Raw genomic sequence first — 13,130 nt, forward strand, 5'->3', positions numbered from 1 at the left:
AGACTTGGGCTTCTTCACTTGAGCAGCAACTTGCTTGCCATTCTTCTTGAAGTTCCCCTTCTTCCCTTTACCCTTTTTCTTGAAACTGGTGGTCTTGTTGACCATCAACACTTGATGCTCCTTCTTGATTTCTACCTCCGCGGCCTTTAGCATTGCGAAGAGCTCGGGAATCATGCATCTTATCCATCCCTTGCATATTATTTTTTATCAAAAAGCTCTTGTAGCTTGGTGGCAGTGATTGAAGAACTCTGTCAATGACACTATCATCAGGAAGATTAACTCCCAGTTGAGTCAAGTGGTTGTGGTACCCAGACATTCTGAGTATATGTTCACTGACAGAACTATTCTCCTCCATCTTGCAGCTGTAGAACTTATTGGAGACTTCATATCTCTCAATCCGGGCATTTGCTTGAAATATTAACTTCAACTCCTGGAACATCTCATATGCTCCATGACGTTCAAAACGTCGTTGCAGTCCCGGTTCTAAGCCGTAAAGCATGGCACACTGAACTATCGAGTAGTCATCAACTTTGCTCTGCCAGACGTTTATAACATCTGGCGTTGCTCCTGCAGCGGGTTTGTCACCTAGCGGTGCTTCCAGGACGTAATTCTTCTTTGCAGCAATGAGGATAATCCTCAAGTTACGGGCCCAGTCCGTGTAATAGCTACCATCATCTTTCAACTTAGCTTTCTCTAGGAACGCATTAAAATTCAATGGAACAACAGCACGGGCCATTTTTCTACAACAACATAGACATGCAAAATACTATCAGGTACTAAGTTCATGATAAATTAAAGTTCAATTAATCATATTACTTAAGAACTCCCACTTAGATAGACATCCCTCTAATCATCTAAGTGATCACGTGATCCATATCAACTAAACCATGTCCGATCATCACGTGAGATGGAGTAGTTTTCAATGGTGAACATCACTATTTGATCATATCTACTATATGATTCACTTTCGACCTTTCGGTCTCAGTGTTCCAAGGCCATATCTGCATATGCTAGGCTCATCAAGTTTAACCCGAGTATTCTGCGTGTGCAAAACTGGCTTGCACCCATTGTATGTGAACGAGCTTATCACACCCGATCATCACATGGTGTCTCGGCACGACGAACAGTAGCAACGGTGCATACTCAGGGAGAACACTTATACCTTGAAATTTAGTGAGAGATCATCTTATAATGCTACCGCCGTACTAAGCAAAATAAGATGCATAAAGGATAAACATCACATGCAATCAATATAAGTGATATGATATGGCCATCATCATCTTGTGCCTTTGATCTCCATCTCCAAAGCACCATCATGATCCCCATCGTCACCGGCTTGACACCTTGATCTCCATCAAAGCATCGTTGTCGTCTCGCCAACTATTGCTACTACGACTATCGCTACCGCTTAGTGATAAAGTAAATCAATTACATGGCGATTGCATTTCATACAATAAAGCGACAACCATATGGATCCTACCAGTTGCCGATAATTGTGTTACAAAACATGATCATCTCATACAACAATTTATATAATCACGTCTTGACCATATCACATCACAACATGCCCTACAAAAACAAGTTAGACGTCCTCTACTTTGTTGTTGCAAGTTTTACGTGGCTGCTACGGGCTTAGCAAGAACTGTTCTTACCTACGCATCAAAACCACAAAGATTTTTCTTCAAGTTTGTTGTTTTAACCTTCAACAAGGACCGGGCGTAGTCACACTCGATTCAAGTAAAGTTGGAGAAACAGACACCCACTAGCCACCTGTGTGTGAAGCACGTCGGTAGAACCAGTCTCGCGTAAGCGTACGCGTAATGTCGGTCTGAGCCGCTTCACCCAACAATACCACCGAATCAAAGTATGACATGCTGGTAAGCAGGATGACTATTATCGCCCACAACTCTTTGTGTTCTACTCATGCATATAACATCTACGCATAGACCTGGCTCGGATGCCACTGTTGGGGAACCCAGTAATTTCAAAAAAATTCCTATGCACACGCAAGATCCATCTAGGTGATGCATAGCAACGAGAGGGGAGAGTGTTGTCTACGTACCCTCATAGACCGCAAGGGGAAGCATTATGATATCGCGGTTGATGTAGTCATACGTCTTCATGATCCGACCGATCCAAGCACCAAAGGTACGGCACCTCCGCGATCTGCACACGTTCAGCTCGGTGACGTCCCGCGAACTCAAGATCCAACTGAGGTCGAGGGAGAGTTTTGTCAGCACGGCGGCGTGATGACGGTGATGATGAAGCTACCGGCGCAGGGCTTCGCCTAAGCACTACAACGATATGACCGAGGTGGAAATCTGTGGAGGGGGGCACCGCACACGGCTAAAACAATCATCTTGTGTGTCTATGGGGTGCCCCCCTCCCCCGTATATAAAGGAGTGGAGGAGGGGGAGGGCCGACCCTCTCATGGCGCGCCCAAGGGAGAAGTCCTACTCCCGGTGGGAGTAGGATTCCCCCTTCCCTAGTTGGAGTAGGAGAGGAAGGAAGGGGAGAGAGAGGGAAGGAAAGGGGGGCCGGCCCCCCACCCAATTCGGATTGGGCTTGGGGGGGCGCCCCTCCACCTGGCCGCCTCCTCCTCTCTCCCACTAAGGCCCAATAAGGCCCATACACTCCCCGGGGGGTTCCGGTAACCCCCCGGTATTCCGGTAAATGCCCGAACTCACCCGGAACCATTCCGATGTCCAAACATAGCCTTCCAATATATCGATCTTTATGTCTCGACCATTCCGAGACTCCTCGTCATGTCCGTGATCATATCCGGAACTCCGAACTACCTTCGTTACATCAAAACACATAAACTCATAATACCGATCATCACCGAACGTTAAGCGTGCGGACCCTACGGGTTCGAGACCTATGTAGACATGACCGAGACTCATCTCTGATCAATAACCAATAGCGGAACCTGGATGCTCATATTGGTTCCTACATATTCTACAAAGATCTTTAGCGGTCAAACCGCATAACAACATACGTTGTTCCCTTTGTCATCGGTATGTTACTTGCCCGACATTCGATCGTCGGTATCTCAATACCTAGTTCAATCTCATTACCGGCAAGTCCCTTTACTTGTTCTGTAATGCATCATCCCGTAACTAACTCATTAGTCACATTGCTTGCAAGGCTTATAGTGATGTGCATTACCGAGAGGGCCCATATATACCTCTCCGACAATCGGTGTGACAAATCATAATCTTGATCTATGCCAACTCAACAAACACCATCGGAGACACCTGTAGAGCATCTTTATAGTCACCCAGTTATGTTGTGACGTTTGATAGCACACTAAGTGTTCCTGCGGTATTCGGGAGTTGCATAATCTCATAGTCATAGGAACATTTATAATTTATGGAGAAAGCAATAGGAATAAACTAAACAATCATAGTGCTAAGCTAACGGATGGGTCAAGTCGATCACATCATTCTCTAATGATGTGATCCCGTTTATAAAATGGCAACTCTTTGTCCATGGCTAGGAAACTTAACCATCTTTGATTAACGTGCTAGTCAAGTAGAGGCATACTAGTGACACTCTGTTTGTCTATGTATTCACGCATGTACTAAGTTTCCGGTTAAAACAATTCTAGCAAGAATAATAAACATTTATCATGATATAAGGAAATATAAGTAACAATTGTATTATTGCCTCTAGTGCATATTTCCTTCACAAATCTCCCATATGATATGTATTTAACATTTTAAACTACATAAAATGTTAATTGCTACTGTACATACCACTTGGCAACTAACAAGGGTTCCACCAGCATATACATGTCAATAACTTACTGCATGTCATTGAGAATTAATAATTTCTATACTACGATGGATTGGAATGAAATGAAACAAGAAGGTTTTCTCGTGATTACAGCAACCACTATATACTAACAACATATAACGGTAGGTAGAAAAGGAAATAGACATCCTAACAAACATGCAAAAAAACACAAGATCGACTTTAGAATGATAAAATTTAACTTCGCCTTGCGCTCCGGAAGCCATCGGGGGATGGTGTCTGGTGCGGCACTGTGTAGGAGTCCGCGATTCGCGCCTGTCAGTGACCGTGGCTTGGATGATGTCCAATGCGGCCCTCCAGCGGTAAAATCTTGTGCCATCACCTGTGATTCCAGCGCCCCTCCGAGGTCATTACTGGAAATTCGCATACCAGATGCCACATAGCTTCCCCAGATTCCTGGCCTCATCCCCAATCGACGGACAAGCTGGGATTCTATCTTTCGCTTAGTACTCTTTCTACCTCTTATCCCTCTCGCATCCCTTGCAGTCGTAGCTCCTCTGCCTTCCTTGTCTCTGGCCCGAGCCGCCACTGCTCCTCCGCACCTCACTCCTCCTCTTTGCATTAATTGAAGATAGTAGGAGAATACATACCTTTTTTTAAGAGATGTGCTGCGACCAAGGCTCCCCGCCCCCGACGCGCCTGGACCTCCGTGCTGCCACAAGTGGGGAACTTCCGTCACGGCCTCCGCATTGCCTCTCGCCACGTTCCCTCTGCTTGTCGAAGGCTCCCCTCTCATCCGGTTGTTCCCCATTCCGTCCCTCAGGAACCTGGCATCGGTCAGTCACAGAACAAAAATTCAGTCAGACAAAGGGGAAAAATTCATCAGCCAAAATCTACAAAATAGGAACCGAAATCCCAAACTGGAAAGGCCACACCATCTGCGCGACGCCGAAGGAAGAAAGTCAAAATCACGAACGAGTTATGTGCGAGCACGCACCTGTCCGGAGGCGAAAAACCCACAAAAATCGGAGGCCGAGGACCGCTGCCCAGGTGCGGAACCTATAGCCTCTGGCCATTCCCCTCCCCAGAACGAGCGAAAGGCGCCGGCGGACAGGCCCATGAAAGGCAGGGTGCCCCCAAGCCACGGCGCGCGAAACAGAGGAGGAGGCAAAGCGTTATCTCTGCGGGTGGGTGCAAGATAGGCGGGGAATGCGGGCCGGTCACAGTGGCGGTGACAGCGACGGAGGCCTAGGGTTTAGCATGATTGCGGGTGCCGTGCAGCGGCCGCGATGGGGTTTTGAGCAGCTCTGGTGGGAGAAAGAAGGGGAAACGCTGTTATTACTGTGTTCCTTCCTGGCTCTTCCTTCCCCTACTGCCCACGCTGCGGCCATCTCATCATGGGCCACTGTAGTAGCAGTAGTGGATTCCGAGCTGTAAATGTCCGGTCTCTCCCACACCGCACCCCACCCCCACCATTGGACCAAAAGTAGTTGAATGTAATAATGTCATTATTGAGCAATAATTGGGGCGCATTTAATTTGGGGGCGGAACAGACGAACGACATTAATTCTACTAGACCAGAGTTGGTGGGACGTATCGGTCAGAGTATTTTTATCATCACGGTAAGCACGTGCCTAAATATTAGTATTGAAAAATAATTACAGTCAAATAGCTAGTGGTAGATCAGACTAGATTTCTAGCGTGAGGCCGAGGTGAGTTAGGCTTGGCCTTTTGGTCTATTTCCCTCTTTTGGTAGGTATATTGGCTGGCCCTACATCTTGGGGTGGGGCATGTCCTACCCTACACCTTATTGGATCTACCCTAAAATGAGCGGTGAGATCATTTTTTGATGTTGCGACGGGCGAAGGCTTATGCTCTCAGCAACGGGTGGGTGCTTGCTGAGCTTATGCTGAAAGAATGGCCTTGGAATCGGGTGGTTCCGACTATGCCTCAGGAAGGTTTTCCGTCGACTCCCGCAACCAATATATACTAGAAACAATATATGATGCCGCATAGGAAAGGAAATAAACATCATAACAATCATGAAAAAAAAAACACTAGATCCAAATTAGAATGAAAAACCGGCAATTTTACGATGCACTATAGCGGTGTCCCGATCCACTAGGAGCATCGACGACAGGATGCTTTCTCCAGTGCATCTTGCTTCAACTCAGGGGGGACTATGATGGCACCGATGGAAAAAACTTTGAGGGTGGTGAGGCCGGTGACCGAGGGCGAAGCTCCGGGCGATGAAGATCCTGTGGCGAATCCTTACCGAAGGTGGAGGCATCGGATACTTCAAGTGTTCATTTGGGATGAAGAAGAAGAAGTCTGGGATCGCGAGGATTGGGGTGGCGGCTAGAGTTTGGGGCTATGGAGAAGCGTTGGCATGAAAATGATTTATAGCCGAGTCTGTCAACTAGGGTAGGCTCTCGGCCTAGGCCGAGGGGGGCCGCATAAGCCCCAAGCCTGGGAGGGGCCCAAGATCCTATTTCTTGTGTGCATCCCTGTACATAAGCACATAGTCTGTCTCAAATCAATCATAAAAAGGCCCTGTAGCCAGGAATGCATGTACAAGAATTTGCCAATAGTAAGTCGCCTCGATCGATCATGTAATTACTGATTAATGAGTATGCCACATTCAATGTTGGAGTGTTAAATTTAGAAAATATGAATTTTCTTGGAAATCAATTGTTACAAAATGTGTCCATCAAATCTCCTATATGATATGTATTTAACATTTTTAAACTACATAAAATGTTAATCTCTAGTGTACATACCACTTGGCAACTAACAAGGGCTCCACCGGCATATACATGTCAATAACTTACTGCATGTCATTGAGAATTAAAATTTTCTATACTACGATGGATTGGAATGAAATGAAACAAGAAGGTTTTCTCGCGATTACGACAACCACTATATTCTAAAAACAACATGTGATAGTAGATAGAAAAGGAAATAGATATACTAACAAACATGCAGAAAAACACAAGATCTACTTTAGAATGATAAAACTTCAACTTTACCCTGCGCTCCGGCAGCCATTGGGGGATCGTGTCTAGTGCGGCACTATGGTGGAATCCACGGTTCGCGCTTGTCAGTAACCGTGATTGCGATGTCTGATACGTCTCCAACGTATCTACAATTTTTGATTGTTCCATGCTATTATATTATCTGTTTTGGATGTTTAATGGGCTTTAATATGCACTTTTATATTATTTTTGGGACTAACCTATTAACCGAAGGCCCAGTGCAAATTGCTGTTTTTTTGCCTATTTCAGTGTTTCGCAGAAAAGGAATATCAAACGGAATGAAACCTTCGTGGGGATCGTTTTTGGAACAAACGCAATCCAGGAGACTTGGAGTGGACGTCAAGGAAGAAACAAGGTGGCCACGAGGTAGGAGGGCGCGCCTAGGGGGTAGGCGCGCCCCCACCCTCGTGGGCCCCTCGTGGCTGCACCGACCTACTTCTTTCGCCTATATATACTCATATACCCCAAAAACATCCAGGAGCACCATGAAACCTTATTTCCACCGCCGTAACCTTCTGTACCCGTGAGATCCCATCTTGGGGCCTTTTCCGATGCTCCGCCGGAGGGGGAATCGATCATGGAGGGCTTCTACATCAACACCATAGCCTCTCCGATGATGTGTGAGTAGTTTACCACAGACCTTCGGGTCCATAGTTATTAGCTAGATGGCTTCTTCTCTCTCTTTGGATCTCAATACAAAGTTCTCCTCGATCTTCTTGGAGATCTATTCGATGTAATTCTGATTGCAGTGTGTTTGTCAAGATCCGATGGATTGTGGGTTTATGATCAAGATTATCTATGAACAATATTTGATTCTTCTCTGAATTCTTATATGCATGATTTAATATCTTTGCAAGTCTCTTCGAATTATCAGTTTGGTTTGGCCTACTAGATTGGTCTTTCTTGCAATGGGAGAAGTGCTTAGCTTTGGGTTCAATCTTGTGGTGTCCTTTCCCAGTGACAGCAGGGGCAGCAAGGCACGTATTGTATTGTTGCCATCGAGGATAAAAAGATGGGGTTTATATCATATTGCTTGAGTTTATCCCTCTACATCATGTCATCTTGCCTAATGCGTTACTCTATTCTTATGAACTTAATACTCTAGATGCATGCTGGATAGCGATCGATGTGTGGAGTAATAGTAGTAGATGCAGAATCGTTTCGGTCTACTTGCCGTGGACGTGATGCCTATATACATGATCATGCCTAGATATTCTCATAACTATGCGCTTTTCTATCAATTGCTCGACAGTAATTTGTCCACCCACCGTAGAATTTGCTATCTTGAGAGAAGCCACTAGTAAAACCTATGGCCCCCGGGTTTATTTTCCATCATATTATTTTCCTATCAACTTGCTATTTTTATCGCTGTTTATTTTGCAATCTTTATTTTCCAATCTATACAACAAAAATACCAAAAATATTTATCTTATTATCTTTATCAGATCTCACTTTTGCAAGTGGCCGTGAAGGGATTGACAACCCCTTTATCGCATTGGTTGGAAGGTTCTTGATTGTTTGTGCAGGTACATGGGACTTGCGTGTAGTCTCCTACTGGATTGATACCTTGGTTCTCAAAAACTGAGGGAAATACTTACGCTACTTTGCTGCATCACCCTTTCCTCTTCAAGGGAAAACCAACGCATGCTCAAGAGGTAGCAAGAAGGATTTCTGGCGCCGTTGCCGGGGAGATCTACGCTCAAGTCAAGACATACCAAGTACCCATCACAAACTCTTATCCCTCGCATTACATTATTTGCTATTTGCCTCTCGTTTTCCTCTCCCCCACTTCACCTTTGTCGTTTTATCGCCCTTTTTCATTCGCCTCTTTTCGCTTGCCTCTTGTTTGCTTGTGTGTTGGATTGATTGTTTGTCACGATGGCTCAAGACAATACAAAATTGTGTGACTTTTCCAATACCAACAACAATGATTTTATTAGCACTCCGATTGCTCCTATTACCGATGCTAAATCTTGTGAAATTAATGATGCTTTGTTGAATCTTGTTATGAAAGATCTGTTTTCTGGCCTTCCTAGTGAAGATGCCGCTACCCATCTAAACAACTTTGTTGATTTTTGCAATTACTGATTAATGATTATGCCACATTTAATGTCAGAGTGTTAAATTTAGAAAATATGAATTTTCTTGGAAATCAATTGTTACAAAAAGTGTCCATCAAATCTCCCATATGATATGTATTTAACATTTTAAACTACATAAAATGTTAATTGCTACTGTACATACCACTTGGCAACTAACAAGGGTTCCACTAGCATATACGTGTCAATAACTTACTGCATGTCATTGAGAACTAATAATTTCTATACTACGATGGATTGGAATGAAATGAAACAAGAAGGTTTTCTCGTGATTACGGCAACCACTATATACTAAACAACATATAACGGTAGGTAGAAAAGGAAATAGACATCCTAACAAACATGCAAAAAAACACAAGATCTACTTTAGAATGATAAAACTTTAACTTCACCTTGCGCTCCGGCAGCCATCGGGGGATGGTGTCTAGTGCGGCACTATGGAGGAGTCCGCGATTCGCGCCTGTCAGTGACCATGGCTGGGATGATGTCCAATGCGGCCCTCCAGCGGTAAAAATCTCGTGCCATCTCCTGTGATTCCAGCGCCTCTCCGAGGTCATTACTGGAAATTCGCATACCAGATGCCACATGGCTTCCTCAGATTCCTTGCCTCATCCCCAATCGGGGGACAAGCTAGGATTCCATCTTTCTCTTAGTACTCTTTCTACCTCTCATCCCTCTCGCATCCCTCGCAGTCGTAGCTCCTCTGCCTTCCTTCTCTATGGCCCGAGCCGCCACTGCTCCTCCGCGCCTCACTCCTCCTATTGGCATTAATTGGAGATAGTAGGAGGATACATACCTTTTTTTCAAGAGATGTGCTCTGACCTAGGCTCCCCAGCCCCGACGCGCCTGGACATTCGTGCTGCCACAAGTGGGGAACTTCCGTCACGGCCTCCGCGTTGCCTCTCGCCACGTTCCCACTACTTTTTGAAGGCACCCCTCTCGGCCGGTTGTTCTCCATTCCGTCGCTCAGGAACCTGGCATCGGTCAGTCACAGAACAAAAATTCAGTCAGACACATGGGAAAAATTGATCAGCCAAAATCCACAAAATATGAACCAAAATCCCAAACTGGAAAGGCCACACCAACTGCGAAGGAAGAAAGTCAAAATCATGAACGAGTTACGTGCGAGCACGCACCTGTCCGGAGGCGAAAAACCCACAAAAGTCAGAGGCCGGGGACCGATGCCCAGGTGCGGAACCCTTAGCCCCTGGCCATTCCCCTCCCCAGAACAAGCAGAAGGTGCCAGCGGGCGGGCCCATGGATAGGAGGGAGGCCCCAAGCGACGGCGCGCGGAACAATGGAGGAGGCGGGCGGGCGAAGCGTTATCTCTGCAGGTGGGCGCAAGATAGGCGGGGAATGCGGGCTGGTCGTGCTGGCGGTGACGGCGGCGAAGCCCTAGGGTTTAGCATGATTGCGGGTGGCGTGCGGCGGCCGCGATGGGGTTTTGAGCAGCTCCGGTGGGAGAAAGAAGGGGCAACGCCATTATTACTGCGTTCCTTCCTGGCTCTTCCTTCCCCTTCTCCCGCGTCGTGGGCATCTCGTCATGGGCCACTGTAGTAGCGGCAGTGGCTTCTGAGCTGTAAATGTCAGGTCTCTCCCCCACCGCACCCCATCCCCACCATTGGACCAAAAGGAATTGAATGTAATAATGTCATTATTGAGCAATAATTTTGGCGCATTTATTATGGGGGCGAAACAGACGAAGGACATTAATTCTACTAGACCGAGTTGGTGGGACGTATAGGTCAGAGTATTTTTGTCATCACAGTAAGCACGTGCCTAAATATTAGTATTGGAAAATAATTACGGTCAAACAACTAGTGATAGATCAGACCAGATTGCTAGGGTGGGGCCGAGGTGAGTTAGGCGTGGCCTTTTCGTCTATTTCCTTTTTTGGTAGGTATATTGGTTGGCCCTACATCTTACGGTGGGGCATGTCCTACCCTACACCTTGTTGGATCTACCCTAAAATGAATGGTGAGATCATTTTTTGATGTTGCGACGGGCAAAGGCTTATGCTCTCAGCAACGGGTGGGTACTCGTTGAGCTTATGCTGAAAGAATGGCCATGGAATCGGGTGGTTCCGACTATGCTTCAGGAAGGTTTCCCGGTGACTCCCGCAACCACTATGTACTAGAAACAACATATGATTCCGCATAGGAAAGGGAATAAACATCATAACAAACATGAAAAAAACACTAGATCCAAATTAGAATGAAAAAGCGGCAATTTTACCATGCACGATAGCGGCGTCCCGATCCACTAGGAGCATCGATGACAGGATACTTTCTCCAGCGCATCTTGTTCCAACTCAAGGGGGACTATGATGGCACCGATGGGAAAAACTTTGAGGTTGGTGAGGCCGGTGGCCGAGGGCGAAGCTCCGGGCGATGAAGATCCTGTGGCGAATCTTTACCGGAGGTGGAGGCATCAAAGACTTCAAGTGTTCGTTTGGGATGAAGAAGAAGAAGTCTGGGATCGCGAGGATTGGGGTGGCGGCTAGGGTTTGGGGCTATGGAGAAGCGTTGGTATGAAAATGATTTATAGCCGAGTCTTTCAACTAGGGTTGGCTCTGGGCCTAGGCGGAGGGGGGTCGCGTAAGCCCCAAGCCTGGGAGGGGCCCAAGATCCTATATCTTGTGTGCATCCCTATACATAAGCACATTGTGTGTCTCAAATCGATCATAAAAAGGCCCTGTAGCCAGGAATGCATGTACAAGAATTTGCGAATAGTAAGTCGCCTCGATCGATCGTGCAATTACTGATTAATGAGTATGCCACACTCAATGTTGGAGTGTTAAATTTAGAAAATATGTATTTTCTTGTAAATCAATTGTCACAAAAAGTGTCCATCAAATCTCCATATGATATGTATTTAACATTTTTAAACTACATAAAATGTTAATCTCTAGTGTACGTACCATTTGGCAACTAACAAGGGCTCCACCAGCATATACATGTCAATAACTTACTACATGTCATTGAGAATTAATAATTTCTATACTACGATGGATTGGAATGAAATGAAACAAGAAGGTTTTCTCGCGATTATGGCAACCACTATATTCTAAAAACAACATGTTACGGTAGATAGAAAAGCAAATAGACATCATGACAAACATGCAAAAAAACACAAGATCTACTATAGAATGATAAAACTTCAACTTTACCCTGCGCTCTGGCAGCCATCGGGGGATGGTGTCTAGTGCGGCACTATGGTGGAGTCCACGATTCGCGCATGTCAATGATCGTGGCTGGGATGTTTTCAGTGCGGCCCTCGAGCGGTAAAAATCTTGTGCCATCGCCTATGATTCCAACGCCCCGCCGAGGGCATTACTGGAAATTCACATACCCGATGCCACATGGCTTGCCTAGATTCCTGACCTAATCCCCAATCGGGGGACAAGCTAGGGTTCCATCTTCCTCTTACTACTCTTTCTCCCTCGCATCCCTCTCGCATCCTTCGCGCAGTCGTACCTTGTCTGCCTTCCTTCTCTATGGCCCGAGTTGCCACCGCTCCTCCGCGCGTCACTCCTCCTCTTGGCATTAATTGGAGATAGTAGGAGGATAGAGACCTCTTTTCAAGATATGTGCTACGACCTGGGCTTCCTAGACCCAACGTGCATGGCCCTCCGTGGTGCCGCAAGGGGGGGGGGGGGGGGGGGGGGGGCTTCGTCACGGCCTCCGTGTTGCCCCTTGCCATGTTCCCACTACTTGTCGAAGGCGCCCCTCTCGGCCGGCTGTTCCCCATTCCATCGCTCAGAACCTGGCATCAGTCAGTCACAGAACAAATATTCACTCAGACACTGCTGAAAAAATCCGTCAGCCGAAATCCATAAAACAGGAACCAAAATCCCAACCTGGAAAGGCCACACCAACTGCGTGATGCCGAAGGAAGAAAATCGAAATCGTGAAGGAGCGCCGTGCGTGCATGCACCGGTCCGGAGGCTAAAAGCCCCCAAAAATCAGAGGCCGAGGATCGTTGCCCAGGTGCGCAACCGCAAGCCCCCGGCCATTCCCCTCCCAAGAACGCGCAGACGGGTTGCAGGCGGCCGGGCCCGTGGAGGGGAGGCATGCCACGAGCGACGGCGCACGAAACAGAGGAGGTGGTGGGCGGGTGGGCAAAACGGTATCTATGCGGGTGGGCGCAAAACAAGCGGGGGAATGCGGGCCGGTCATGGTGGCGGTGACGGCGGCGGAGGCCTAGGGTTTAGCGCGATCGCGGGTGGCGGGCGGCCGCC

Source organism: Aegilops tauschii, chromosome 6 (genome assembly GCF_002575655.3).
Source record: "Aegilops tauschii subsp. strangulata cultivar AL8/78 chromosome 6, Aet v6.0, whole genome shotgun sequence".
Lineage (NCBI taxonomy): Eukaryota > Viridiplantae > Streptophyta > Magnoliopsida > Poales > Poaceae > Aegilops > Aegilops tauschii.